At 42.2% G+C, this 13,122-nt stretch overlaps 1 long non-coding RNA gene across 1 annotated transcript; it reads right to left on the bottom strand.

Annotated features, from left to right (window-relative positions):
• Positions 1–489: 489 nt before the first annotated feature.
• On the bottom strand, positions 490–7,788 carry LOC110296935 (uncharacterized). The gene is made up of 3 exons (XR_002378226.1): positions 7,590–7,788; positions 4,218–4,366; positions 490–764 (listed from the first exon to the last, which is right to left on the bottom strand). It is a non-coding gene; the product is annotated as an uncharacterized LOC110296935 (long non-coding RNA).
• Positions 7,789–13,122: the final 5,334 nt, after the last annotated feature.

Here is a 13,122-nt window from a genome sequence, read left to right as displayed (position 1 = left end):
CTGGTGTGTGCTATCACGATGTATGCATTTCATGTTGTTTCAGTATGGAAGGAGTCAGCAATCAGCAAAATATTTGCTGTTGAGTTTTCGCATCTCATCTCTCGCAAAATGGTCTTCCCGGTTTTTTCGCTCACACTGCATTCTTTCTGGAATAATCTACCACTACGGAGCTAGAAGTCTGAGAACAAGTGCACCTGGAAAAGTTGACTTCTTACGTGGCCAAAGTTTGCCAGGCTATATTGTAAAACTCCGGGTTTAAAATTAGAGATTCAGAAAAAAAAATAGCACCTGTGTGTCAGGGAATGGATGCAGACTTGGCACGGAAGCCAGGCAGTCAAGTCTCAATGCTGATTCCCAAATTAAAGCTTGCATTTTAACTTGTAATTCCTGATGCGTTTATCCATCTGTGCACACTGTACTGAGTGACAAGTTCTAGTGACAGAATCATCCATTAATGAAGTCATTAATATCTTTATTCAGAAAGCCAGCTCCATTTTTAGATTCTTTAAAGGAAAGTTCGTACAGTTTTCCAGATGGCTTCACTATTGTCAACCCTGGAACAGCTCTTACCAGGAACTTTTCTGTATTTCTTCAGGGTTTATTGACAAGAGATGGGTGTGGGACTGACTTCAATAGATTCAATAGACGAATAGGCTTTTTTTAATGTGAGTTGATGTTGGGAGTGCTCTCTCTCTCTCTCTCTCTCTGGAATAGTATGCATCTATGAGAGTATGAATTCCATCATTTGTGGCAACATGGCGGACCTAAGAAGAATTAATGGAATAAGTTGAGCACAGGAGGACATGCACTGTGATCCCTCCTTACTCCTAAGTCCTCTGGAGCAACGGATCTCATAGCATGGTGGTCAGCACAGTCTGAGGAGGGTGAGGCGGGGGAGGGAGAGAGGCCGGCCAATGGGAACAATGGGAGAACTGGACAGAGTGAAGAAGTTTGACTATCCGAGGCCATTCTGAGCAGTAAAGCATAGTTTAACTCAAATGAGCTGGAAGGAAAGATTTCTAAAGCATTCACCGTAAAGGAATTATGAAAAGTTTAAAATCATATGCTAAGCATCCTGATTTGATTGTTATTTAATGTACAAATAAATCAAAAGATTATGTTATGCCTCACAAGCATATAATTTAAATTTTACTTAAATTGTGTGTGTGTGTGTGTGTGTGTGTGTGAGAGAGAGCACTGCCCACACACTGATTCTTATAATTCCTTTGAGCTCCACAGGCATGCCATGGAACATTCACACAAACAGGCAAACATACACACACACACACATACACACACACACTAAATATGTAAATAAATATTTTTAAATATTAAAAAAGAAAGAAAATATCTCTACCTCTGCCTAAGAGCTCCCTATGCTGCAGAATACAGGACTTCACTCTCATTTCTTTCACTTGCGATTGCGTTTATTTCCCAGTAGACAATAAGATGCCATTTTGAGCATCTTTGTGTCTCCATCACCCTATCAGGTGGCCCAGGATTAAGGCAAGTCTTTAATTCTGAGAGGACATGCATTTGTTCTCAGAAGTCGCTTTAGCGCTTTGCTTTGTTTCCACCACAGGACAGTCACAGCCTTGAGAGTGGAATTTTGTACCTTATGATCACCCCCTAACTTAATGGGGGTGTTTCCAAAAAGTGCCCCTCGTTCCACCCCAGTCTTCTCTCAGCTGTGCAATATTAGCTAAATTGCCAAAAGTTTGTCATTATGTATTTTGAATTGTGGGGATATGATATCAGCCTTTGTCTATGGGGTTCAAATGTACTGTCACATAAAGCATGTGTGGGTCACGTGGTCCCTGTGGTATTTGGGGAGAGGGCAGAAGCCTTAAATACTGGAGAAGGTGACAATATCTGCTCCGGGGCATCTGTTCTGTGCCATTAGTAAGTGATAAACAAAATGACTCAGGCTAAATGAGGTCCTCATAATTCTCAGGCAGATAATGAAAGTTGCCAGACACTCCTGCTTGCAGTCAAGGGAGAGGTTGAAAGCTGTGAATGTGGTGAGCTATTGCCAGGACTAAGGCAGAACGGGTCAAAGTCACCAAGGCTTGCTCTGTCTCTGATGCTGTGATTGCCTGCAGAGGCCTGCCAGCCAGCGCAGACAGCTGCTCAGAGCCAACCCTAGTGTAGTTCACGCTGGACCAAGGCGATTCCCATAATGTGTGGGAGGAGGAGGAGAGTGGGGGAGATTTCACCATGCCACTAAAAAACGACACACAGTTTAAAACGTATGAAGTAATTCTATAACTTCCCATCTAATATTTTGGGCCATGTTTCACCATGATTAGCTAAAACTGTGAACATTTTAAACTACGGATAAAGAGCACTACCCTGTCCCCTGATGTTAAAGCTAGGGATTTTCATATTGATAAAGCCTAATCAATAGCTTTGTTCTAAGTAAAACTTGTTTGTAAAGTATCTTATTTTCTCAGAGTATCAAATGCTTTTGTTTTACTAGAAACGAAAGGTGGCTTACTTAGTGCTAGCTCAGCCTTAAAATATTCAGGAGTGTATGGGTTCAAAACGTGCATATTTTATTAATAGAACTATACATTTCTACGACGAATAAACTGAAAAATGCTTATACACTACTTTTGCAGTATTTTTTAACTTGTGAAAAGAATGAGTTAAAAAGTGCCCACCAAGCTAGAGAAAGTACCCAAGGAGCTAAAGGGGTCTGCAACCCTATAGGTGGAACAACAATATGAACTAACCAGTACCCCGGAGCTCGTGTCTCTAGCTGCATATGTATCAGAAGATGGCCTAGTCGGCCATCATTGGTAAGAGAGGCCCCTTGGTATTGCAAACTTTATATGCCTCAGTTCAGGGGAACACCAGGGCCAAGAAGTGGGAGTGGGGGGGAGTGGGAGAGAGGGTATGGGGGGACTTTGGGATAGCATTGGAAATGTAAATGAAGAAAATACCTAATAAAAAAATAAATTAAAAAAATGAAAAAAAAGTGCCCACCGCTTAAAGTGCTGCTAGGAAGGTGATGTGAAGCAAATGCATTAAACGTAGTAATGATACTCGAAGCTTCACCGAGCCTGGGAGTAGACATGGAGGGTCTATAGGAATATCGGAGACAGCTTTTATATTTGTAGACAATAAACCTGCCTGAGTCTGAAAGCAATACCACTTGATACACAATGCAGACCTCCTCATTGGGCTTTACCAAAGATTCATTCATATTGTCCCAGGATCCATCAAAAGACACCCTGAGATTTTATTTACCCACACGGGTATCTTTTTCACATTCAGATACATGCTTCTCTCTGTCTTCCTTTATGTCCTCTATCTTTCCCATGAATGATGGTGAGTGACTGCATCTCTCTCTCTCTCTCTCTCTCTCTCTCTCTCTCTCTCTCTCTCTCTCTCTCTCTCTCTCTCTCTCTCTCTCTGTGTGTAGATAAAGTGCTTATATGCCATGAGGCTCATGTAGAGGCCAGAGAACCTTGGCCATTGGTCCTTATCCTGACCTGGTTTGAGATGGGATCTCTTTATTGTTCACCGTTGTGTATGACAGGTCAGATGGCCAGTGATGTCCGAAGATTCTGCTGTCTCTGCCTCCCAGCTCACTGTAGGAACACTGAGATGACAGATGTGCACTACCGTGCCCCTCTTTATGTGTGCTCTGAGGGTTCAAACACAAGCCCTTACACTTGTTCAGCAAGTTGTTTACTCTCTGACCCCCTGAGCCATCTCCTCAGCTCCTGTGCCCAACTCTTTGCCTGAATATCTATGCCAAAAGCACATTTTTTTTTTTGGTTCCTTCTAATAAAGGTTAGTTTCAGCCATACATTCTATTTCCCCTTTGTCTCTTCATTCTGCCCAAGAAGTTAAGCTACAGAGACAGCACTCATAGGCCTCTTTTTATTGGGTTTGTTCTGCCACTGGGAAACCTTGGAAAGAGATGAGCAATTATTAATTTATATGATAGAACCTACAAAGAAACAGGATGCCACAAAACCACTGAAGGAATCGTGTTCATCCCAGAGACTCAGAGACAGCTAAATGCAAGCCTAACGTGTGTACGATGATGACTGAAGAGATGCTCATTTGTGCTGGTCAGGTTTTGTTTGTTTAAATATGCTATTAATTGACCTAGGCTGGGGAGCGTTTGGTCATATATGTATACAAGGCTGAGAATGTGGAAATTCCAGACCTTCCTACCTTAGCTTGTCTGTGGAGGCACATACCTGCCTTGTCTCTTGAATGCAACCTCTATGTCTTGTATCTTGTAAGCAAGCTCTCCGTGTGGAGGTCTCTTGTTGATAAGATCACACCGATTTCAAACCTCGTGAGCTTTCCTTAGTATCCACCCATTTCCCTTCATAGCATCCAGTTCCTAAAAAGAGTTCAAAGGAAGATACTTCGGAGATAGCTCAGTCAGGAAGTTGCTTGCTGTGCAAGATCAGAACCCAACTTGAATCCTCAGCATCCACGTCAAAAAGCAGGCTGGAGTGATGCATGCTTGAAATCCCATCACTGAGGAAACAGAGACAGGAAGATCTCACTGGTCCACTGGCATAGCCTACTTGACCAGAACCGGGCCAGTGAGGGAACGTTTCTTTAAATCAAAACAAAACAGAACAAAAAACCCAAACCAAACCAAACCAAATCAAAACAAAACCCTAAAACATGAATGGCATCCTGAGGGACAACGCAGGAGACTAAACTCCAGCTTCCATACAGACACAAACATGCCCATGCACACCCACACATTCACACGCGTGTGATCTCACACACATCTATATACAAATTGAAAGCTGATGCAGAACAGAGCCTATGCACACAAGAGTGAAAAATAAAATCATCACGTGTTTCAGTGAGTCTATAAGAGTTGGGGACTCCAGATATGATGCTGGATGAAAAGTGTCCCTACTCAAGCTGACTCTCTAAGAAGGGTTCTCTCCCCCGGATCTTGTGACTGATGACCCTGATGACCCTCAGCGGAATGAAGCTGATAGTATGCTTGGTTGCAAAACTGATGCATGTATTGGCTGATGGGTCATGTTTAAGGAGGTCAAAAAATGTCAGGATTTCCTGCTACTTTGTGAGGAAAACTAATCCAACATAATCTAATGTAGAGCTGTGATGGGTAGGAAGAAAGTAACTGGGAAGGTTGCATGGAGCCACCTGCAAACAAGGACACTCCTTAATGCAGCAGCCTCAGCTTCTTCAAAAAGTACCGCAGAAGGTCGGTGTCTGCAGTAAGCCACAGATTGTAGTGGGGAGGTGGGGGAGGGGAGGCACGTAACAGCAAGAGAAATGAGTTCTATTATCTCAATGGAAAAAAGTGGGATCTTGGAGATGTAGAAACGGATGAACATCGACATTCAGAGTGAATGCAATTTCCCTGAAAACCTGCAGGGACCCGGGTAAGCAGAAGCTTTTGACAGAGAGCGAGTTATAACCGTGGCTAATTCATCACCGATTCCCTGGGAGCACGGGGGAGGTGGAGGCTTCAGAAAGCGATAGAAAACATCTCTAGAGCTGCAGGCAGGGGGCTAATGTGAATCCCTGTCAGAAGGTTCAGAGGGTCTCACCACTTTTCAGGTAACCCAAGGTTTAAACACTTAATTGAAACGGAGACAAAACTTGGTAAGGAAGCGTGTTACAGCGGAGTCCATAGGTGTGTTCCACTAATTCCATCCCAAGAGCCTCCTAAGTGACCTATGGCCATTAACTAGAGGGAAATGAGGGCTTGCAGGAATCACTTGACACTAATTCTCAATGGATGCTGCTCGTTGGAGATTCATCATGGTACATGTGTCTGTTAGAGTGGGGACCAGATCAGATGAAATAGATGGGTCTTAGCAAAGTCGGTTACTCGGTTGGCCAAGTGAGACTGCAGACGTACCCGGAACCAGAAAGAGTCGGTGAAAATATGACCAGTGAGGATAGAAGCTCCAGGTAGATTGCCTGGGGTACCATAGGAAGAAGGTTGTGCGGCTCACAGCATCAAATATAAGAACTCCCCAAGCCATCTCTCCTCTAACCCTCCTCGCCTAACTACATGGCTGCAGTTTTATCTGGTACAGAGACCCATGCTCACATAAGACCCAAGTTTCTTGGGGCCAGTTCTAAGCGTGTAACCTGACACTTGGCAGTGGAGAAGGGCTAGTACCTTCTACCACTGACTTCCTTTCTTATAATGCAGGTGTTCTCTTTTTTATTTGTTTGTTTCTTTGTTACATTATCTACTCTTTATTCACCTTTTAGTAGAAGCTGTGTTCTCTGTATGGCAATAGAAGACTAGAGTGGGAAGGGATGTGTTTCACTTTTAGTGTCCCTTTGTGAGAAGTGTCTCTTCCTGACAGGTGAGGCCATTGGTCAGAACACTGACCCACTGTAGCTGAGAGGTTCTGTATCAGGCAGAGCTTCCTAGCAGCTAGCTTAGGAATGACTTTAACTTATGTGCATGGTGTAGTAGTCTAAAAGTGACTTGAAAGAAGAGCAGGCAGAAACATTTTAAGAAATAAAAGAAGTTTCATGCATTTAGCAAATTGTATATCTTGGGTATCCTAAGTTTTGGGTTAATATCCACTTATCAGTGAGTACATATTGTGTGAGTTCCTTTGTGATTGTGTTACCTCACTCAGGATGATGCCCTCCGGGTCCATCCATTTGCCTAGGAATTTCATAAATTCATTTTTTTTTTTTTGCTAAACGCATGAAACTCAAGAAGAATGAAGACCAAAGTGTGGACACTGTGCCCCTTCTTGAAATTGGGAACAAAACACCCATGGAAGGAGTTACAGAGACAAAGTTTGGAGCTGTGACGAAAGGATGGACCATCTAGAGACTGCCATATCCAGGGATCCACCCCATAATCACCTTCCAAACACTGACACCATTTCATACACTAGCAAGATTTTGCTGAAAGGACCCAGATATAGCTGTCTCGAGTGAGACTATGCCGGGGCCTAGCAAACACAGAAGAGGATGCTCATAGTCAACTATTGGATGGATCACAGGGCTCCCAATGGAGGAGCTAGAGAAAATACCCAAGGAGCTAAAGGGATCTGCAACCCTATAGGTGCAACAACATTATGAACTAACCAGTACCCCAGAGCTCTTGACTCTAGCTGCATATGTATCAAAAGATGGCCTAGTCGGCCATCACTGGAAATGAGGCCCATTGGACAAACAAACTCTATATGCCCCAGTACAGGGGAACGCCAGGGCCAAAAAAAATGGGAATGGGTGGGTAGGGAAGTGGGGGGGAGGGTATGGGGGACTTTTGGGATAGCATTGGAAATGTAATTGAGGAAAATATGTAATAAAAAATATTAAAAATTTTTAAAAAAGAAATAAAAGAAGGACATACAGATCAATCACAAACACTGGGCAATGTAACAAGAGTAGTCCAAGTGAGAGAAAATACAAGATAATGCCATCAAATCAAGGGCTTAGAAACACCCGGGAGATATTGGCTGAGGAAGACCCATTGAGGCAGATAGCTGGGAATCCCTTCAGAGAGTGAGCGGAGAGGAGACTGTCCGGTGATTGGGACATCCAAATGAAAGAAAAGATAACAGCAGAAAGGTAACTATCAAATCAGGCACCTAATAGCCAGCCACCCAGCAGGAAGGACCCAGCGAGCGGAAGCAGTGAGCTGGAGTTCCGGTCCGAGTCCTCGGCGGAAGTTCCTCTGTTCCGAGAACTTACTTCTCTGTCACACCGAGAACATCATTACTATATCACAGGACAACCAGTAGCAATGGCTGTTGGAACAGTTTACTTTCCAGCTGTTCTCGAGGACATGCTTTTGAATGTGCTTCTGTGTTGTTTCTTCCTCTCCCATAAAGCCACGGGGCCAGCCTGACCCAGGACAGGGGATTTCGGAGGATCTTCAGTCTTAAGTAGCAACGTTACTTCCTGAGGCAGTTTGTCCATGAGCTCAAAAAGCACAGGCCATTTTACCAATATAAATACATTCCAAGGGGTTATGGTATATCATCAACAGATACAGCTGGGTCCACTTTGATACCCTCTCTGGAATGCTGCAGAAATCATTTCAGTGATTGTTCAATATACTCATTTAGGTTTAAAGGAGACACGTGTCCATTTTATTTCAGGAAGTTGTACGCGTGTGGTGGTTTGAGTGGGAAATGTCCCCCACAGACTTACATATTTGAACACTTGGTCCACAGCTTGAGGTGGTGTTTGGGGAGAGGGTGAGTCCTTGCTGGAGGAGGTACACCACTGAGGGTGGGATTTGAAAGCTTATAGATGCTCCCTGCTTTCAGTTCATTCTCTCCGCTTTGTGCTTTCCACTGAAGATGAAATATCTCAGCACCCTGCTCTTGTCCGCACGCCTGCTGCTTGCCTCTGTAACTCCCTTATGATGGACAGGCATCCCTCTGGAACTGTAAGACAAATATACTCCTAATTCTACAGGTTGAGTCCATCATATTTGTAAGCCAAATATCCTCTTTGTTCTACCGGTTGATCTTGCCACGGCATTTCATCAGATAGGAGACAGAAAAGAAACTAATACAATGCTTGCAGTTTAACTGCCATTGGTCCTTTGACATTCTTTTCAGGATTTAGAACCATCTCACATAAAACATGGAGGTGCCGATGTATTTTAAATGATCGCTGATACTGCATGAGAATAAATACAAATTAACAAGCCTTTCTTTTCGAAGTGAATAAATTACCATATTCTCAGAAAGATCTAGTGACAAAAAGTCCCCTAGAGAAAAAATGTGTACTTGTGTGGATCGGATATAGAAGAAGTTTTATTTCTACATGCCATAGAATTAAATCACAGATTGATTTATGTGTCTGTGTGTGAGAAGACCAAAATACACTTCCTGTTTTTGTCTTCCCTATGCTAAATTAGTGGAGACATCTTCCTGCTTCGCTATAGCCACTAACGTCTCTCAGAGATATTATACCTGGTGTTACTTACTAATGAAATTCACAATCGTGAGGGAAACTTACACTCAAGGAAAACATTTCCCCATGCACTGCAGAACACTAAGTAACTAAAATGTCTAATACTGACATAATTAATAAGATTGCATGAGAAAAAAATTGTGCCAAAGGTCTAGCAAATAATTCAGTGTACCAGGAATCCCATTAAATATCATTTCTAACCTGTAATGTACCACAGTCATAGTGATTGGAGTGGGAGGGGCAGGCTGGGACGAGCTTAGGTGAGACTTGAAAACTCACGGTTACCCTTTCAGTTGTATTTTGTGGTGTAGAGCTGCCAAAGTGAGTGATTGCCAATTAAGATAACATCATTCTTCCTACTAAGGTGAGATATTTATTCTGCTAAGCATATGCTGTTATTCTGTCTCAAATGTCAAGCTCTCAAGTGTACCGGCAATATTTCCATAATGACCATTTTATTCATTTTAACATTAATCTATACTCCAGATATTTGTTTTGTTTGCTATAAGTCCTTAGTATGCTCCAAAGCTAATGGGCTCATTCAGGTCCGGGAGAGTAGACCCATCCAATTGTAGCTACTGGAGAAGCTGAGGCAGGAGGATCCCTCTGTTTGGGATATAGAGTGAGTTCAAAGCTAGCTTGAGCCATTTAGTGAGATCCTGCCTCCAAACAAAGAGTGAGAGGGTGGCTGGGGATAGAGCGCTGAATCGAGACAGTGTTTGCCAAGAAAGTCTGAAGACCTGTCTGTCTCTAGTGCTGTGGGGAAAAAGAAAAGGAAAGGGGAAAAGTGCTTAAAGTAAGGTCGTTTTTTTCTCCTCATTAAACTGTGTGGCCATAATGTGAAAGACCTTTTAAAGTGTTTGGATTGATTTTTATTTTTATGTGTACAAATATGTATGTGTGCATGTATGACTATGCAACACTTGTGTGTGCACAGTGCCAGTGGAGGCCAGAAGAGGGCAAATCCACGTCTAAGATGGAGTTACAGATGGCTGTGCACGGCTGTGTGGCTGAGCTCTGGAAGAGCAGCCAGTGCCCTCGCCTGAGAAGCCACCTCTCTGAGCCACCCCCCCATGCTTTGGACTTTTATTACTTAAGATTTGTGGGCACGACCTCAGAGGTCGGAGAACTTTCTAGAACCAATTCTCTTTCTACAGTGTGGGTTTGGGGGCTCAGGTGCAGGTATTCCGGCTTAGCAGCAAGCCTTCTTGCAACTTCAACTTGAAGCAACCCTAGAGCCACGTGTTCTGTGGCTTTTACCACCCTCATTCGAAAGAATGACACTGAGCAATATTGTTCGTGTGCTCGGACACATGAAGGCTTGGGGGTTAGTAGCATCTCACCAGATATAATTTTCTATGAAAGACTTCTTGAATAACATGTTGGATATCTTTACATTCCTGCACATCTAAGAGCACCTTTCCAGGAAGTATAAGGCGAGCTATCGTGTGCAACAGTAATCATTTTCCTTGGATGAGCCTTAAGTTGCTTTCTACAATTTGCTGTTCTGAGCATCACTAATTAGAACATTCCAGAACTCTAGTGTATCTTATAAACATGTACAAGATGTGCGGGGTGATATTATAGATGCAAATGATCTGGGAATAACTCTATATTTTTATTAATTGTGTGATTATACTTATTAATTAATTGTACTTATATTTAATGAGCAATCACAAAGTTTTTGAATGAAAACTCGTTTCATCTATAGGGAAGAGCAGAAAACTGTGTATTATTGACAGCAATGCAATTTGTACATACAAATATGTGACATCAATATTGATGAGTATCACTTTCTGAAGAGGAACATATTATAAAACCTTTGTAATTCACAAAATTTCGCTACAATTTTAGACACACAGGAAACTTCTTAGAAAGTTCACGAGACATCACCTGTGTGCACACGATCGTATTTTCATGCTTACAGAAGATGTTAACGTCTAACTTTAAATTCTCCTTTGTGAATTTCCTGTTGGTCTGTACAACATTTTCTCTTTCCATCTGATGGCCTATTCTCTTGTCAGATTTTAGGAACTTTATATATCCTCACAACTGAATCTTTTGCTCTATGAATTGCATATGTACCCTTTCAGACTGCAAGTGGCCATAGAATAAGTTTGTAAACATTTTTTTCCAGGGCAGTTGAAAAATGCATAGTATCAATGCACCCACAGTCTGTAGAAGGTCAGTTTTAGAGAGCAGCATTGCAGCTTCAAAGCCTCGTGTATACAGACATAAACACTGCTCTGTTTGTAGGGATGTGCTCTCTGATCTGTGTTGATTGGTTCCTTGACTGTGGCCATGGTTTTAACAAATGCATTCTTATTTGTGTGGTTGCTTTTGTTTTGTTTCTTTTTAAATGTGTATGGGGGTAATATTGGTACATTTATCTAGAACATGCCATTTTTTTACTTCAATATTTTGTTGCTTAGATTCAGCAAAGTTGCTATTATTGATTGGTTCTTGCTGCAATATGGCAATTAGGACATGAATAGACACAATTATACTGTAATTTATTGATCTATGATGTAATTAGAAAACAACTAGTCCATTAACAGGTTTTAATGCATACCAATAGGGTTGTGGTAAACATTTTTTTAACACATCTAATGATACTTATGTTCAGTGTTTTTTCTTATAAAGTGATTGCCAGACTTTTGGGTGTCAGGTCATTTTTTCTCACACCAATTATGAAATCATTGTATTCCAAACAGTGTGGTACTGTCATAAAAAGCAGCCACACTGTCCAGTGGAAACATAATGTAAAGCCCAGGAATAACTCCCTGCATTTACCAGCAAGGTGTTACCTGGGCACACTTACCATGCAGAAAAGCTCCGTGGCCTTGGATCAGACAAAGGTGCTTTTTGCATACGGCACCTAGACCACCAGCAACTAAAGTGAAGTTAGAGAGATGGAAGTATGTCAAACCACGGAGCTTCTTCACAGATAAAGGGGCATCTTTAAAGAGTAAAGAGATGCTCTATAGATAGGAAAAATATTTGCCAACTATGTATCTGTCAATGAGTTCATATTCCAAATAGACGAGGGACCCAAACAACTTGAGAGGAAAAAAAAAAAACAACCCAATGTAAAAATGAGCAAAGGTCTCAAATAGACAAGTCCCTAAAAATCGATCAGGAGATATTTTAAAAACAGTCAAAGGTGCTATTGGAAGAATAAATTGAATAAATTAAAACATTATCTGTTGGTATTTCACACCCATTCTACTTGCTATTATCCAAACAAAGATAGCAATGTTGAGAGGGCACAGAACAAGAAGAGTCCTTGTGTACTGATGGGAACGCAAGTTAGTAGAACTACCATGGGAAACAGTATGGAGGGTCCTGAAAGAAATGTAAAAGAAACTGTCACGTGACAGCAAAATCACTATTTGGTCATAAATCCAAAGGAAACGAAGTTGCTCTGTCCAGGATTCCCAAGTTCTCTGCAGCACTAGGCACATTCAGAGCACTATGAGTGAGCACTAGTACCCAGCAATAGACAGATGGGTTAAACAGGTTAAGAAAAGGTCACACAGACATGCACACTATGACGTTCCAGGCAGCAATAAAAATGGTTGGAATTCGGTCCTCTGTAGTGTAGTGACTAAACTTGGAAGCCACAGGAACAGGGTATAGGGTGAGGGCTGGGGTAGGACTGAGGATATTTTGTTAAGGAAACCTTTAGAAGGTCTATGGTACAACATTGTGACCATAGTTACTAACATAATGTTACATCGATAAAAGACTCAATGTCAAGTGTTTCCACCAAGCAAACCAAGGAAACAGTGTTAAGCAATGGGCTGAGGAGATGGCTCAAACAGAAAGGCCTGCATCTTCAGTATCACATACAGGTGGCTTGACAGTGGTGCATGCAATCCCAAGGTAGAAGGCAGAGATAGGAGGATAGGATTCCAACAAGCAAACCTGCCCAGATTAGTAAACTCTAGGTTCAGTGAGAGACCCTGTCTCAAAACATAGGGTGGAGGGACGAGAGGGATGACCCAGCGGCTAATAGCACTTGCTGCTCTGGAAGTTCTGCATTGGATCCTAGCACTCACACCAGGTAGCCCTTCATCTACACGGAATCCGACTCTTTGCTTCCATAGGCACTACTCACACATATTCACATAATTTTCTGTTTTCAAGGTGGAGAGTAATTGAGGAAGCCATTTAGCATCAACTTTTGGTCTG

This window comes from Mus caroli, unplaced genomic scaffold (assembly GCF_978045245.1).
Source record: "Mus caroli unplaced genomic scaffold, Mus_caroli_1 scaffold_7, whole genome shotgun sequence".
In the NCBI taxonomy this organism is placed as follows: domain Eukaryota; kingdom Metazoa; phylum Chordata; class Mammalia; order Rodentia; family Muridae; genus Mus; species Mus caroli.
This window is presented reverse-complemented; position numbering and strand designations above follow the sequence as displayed.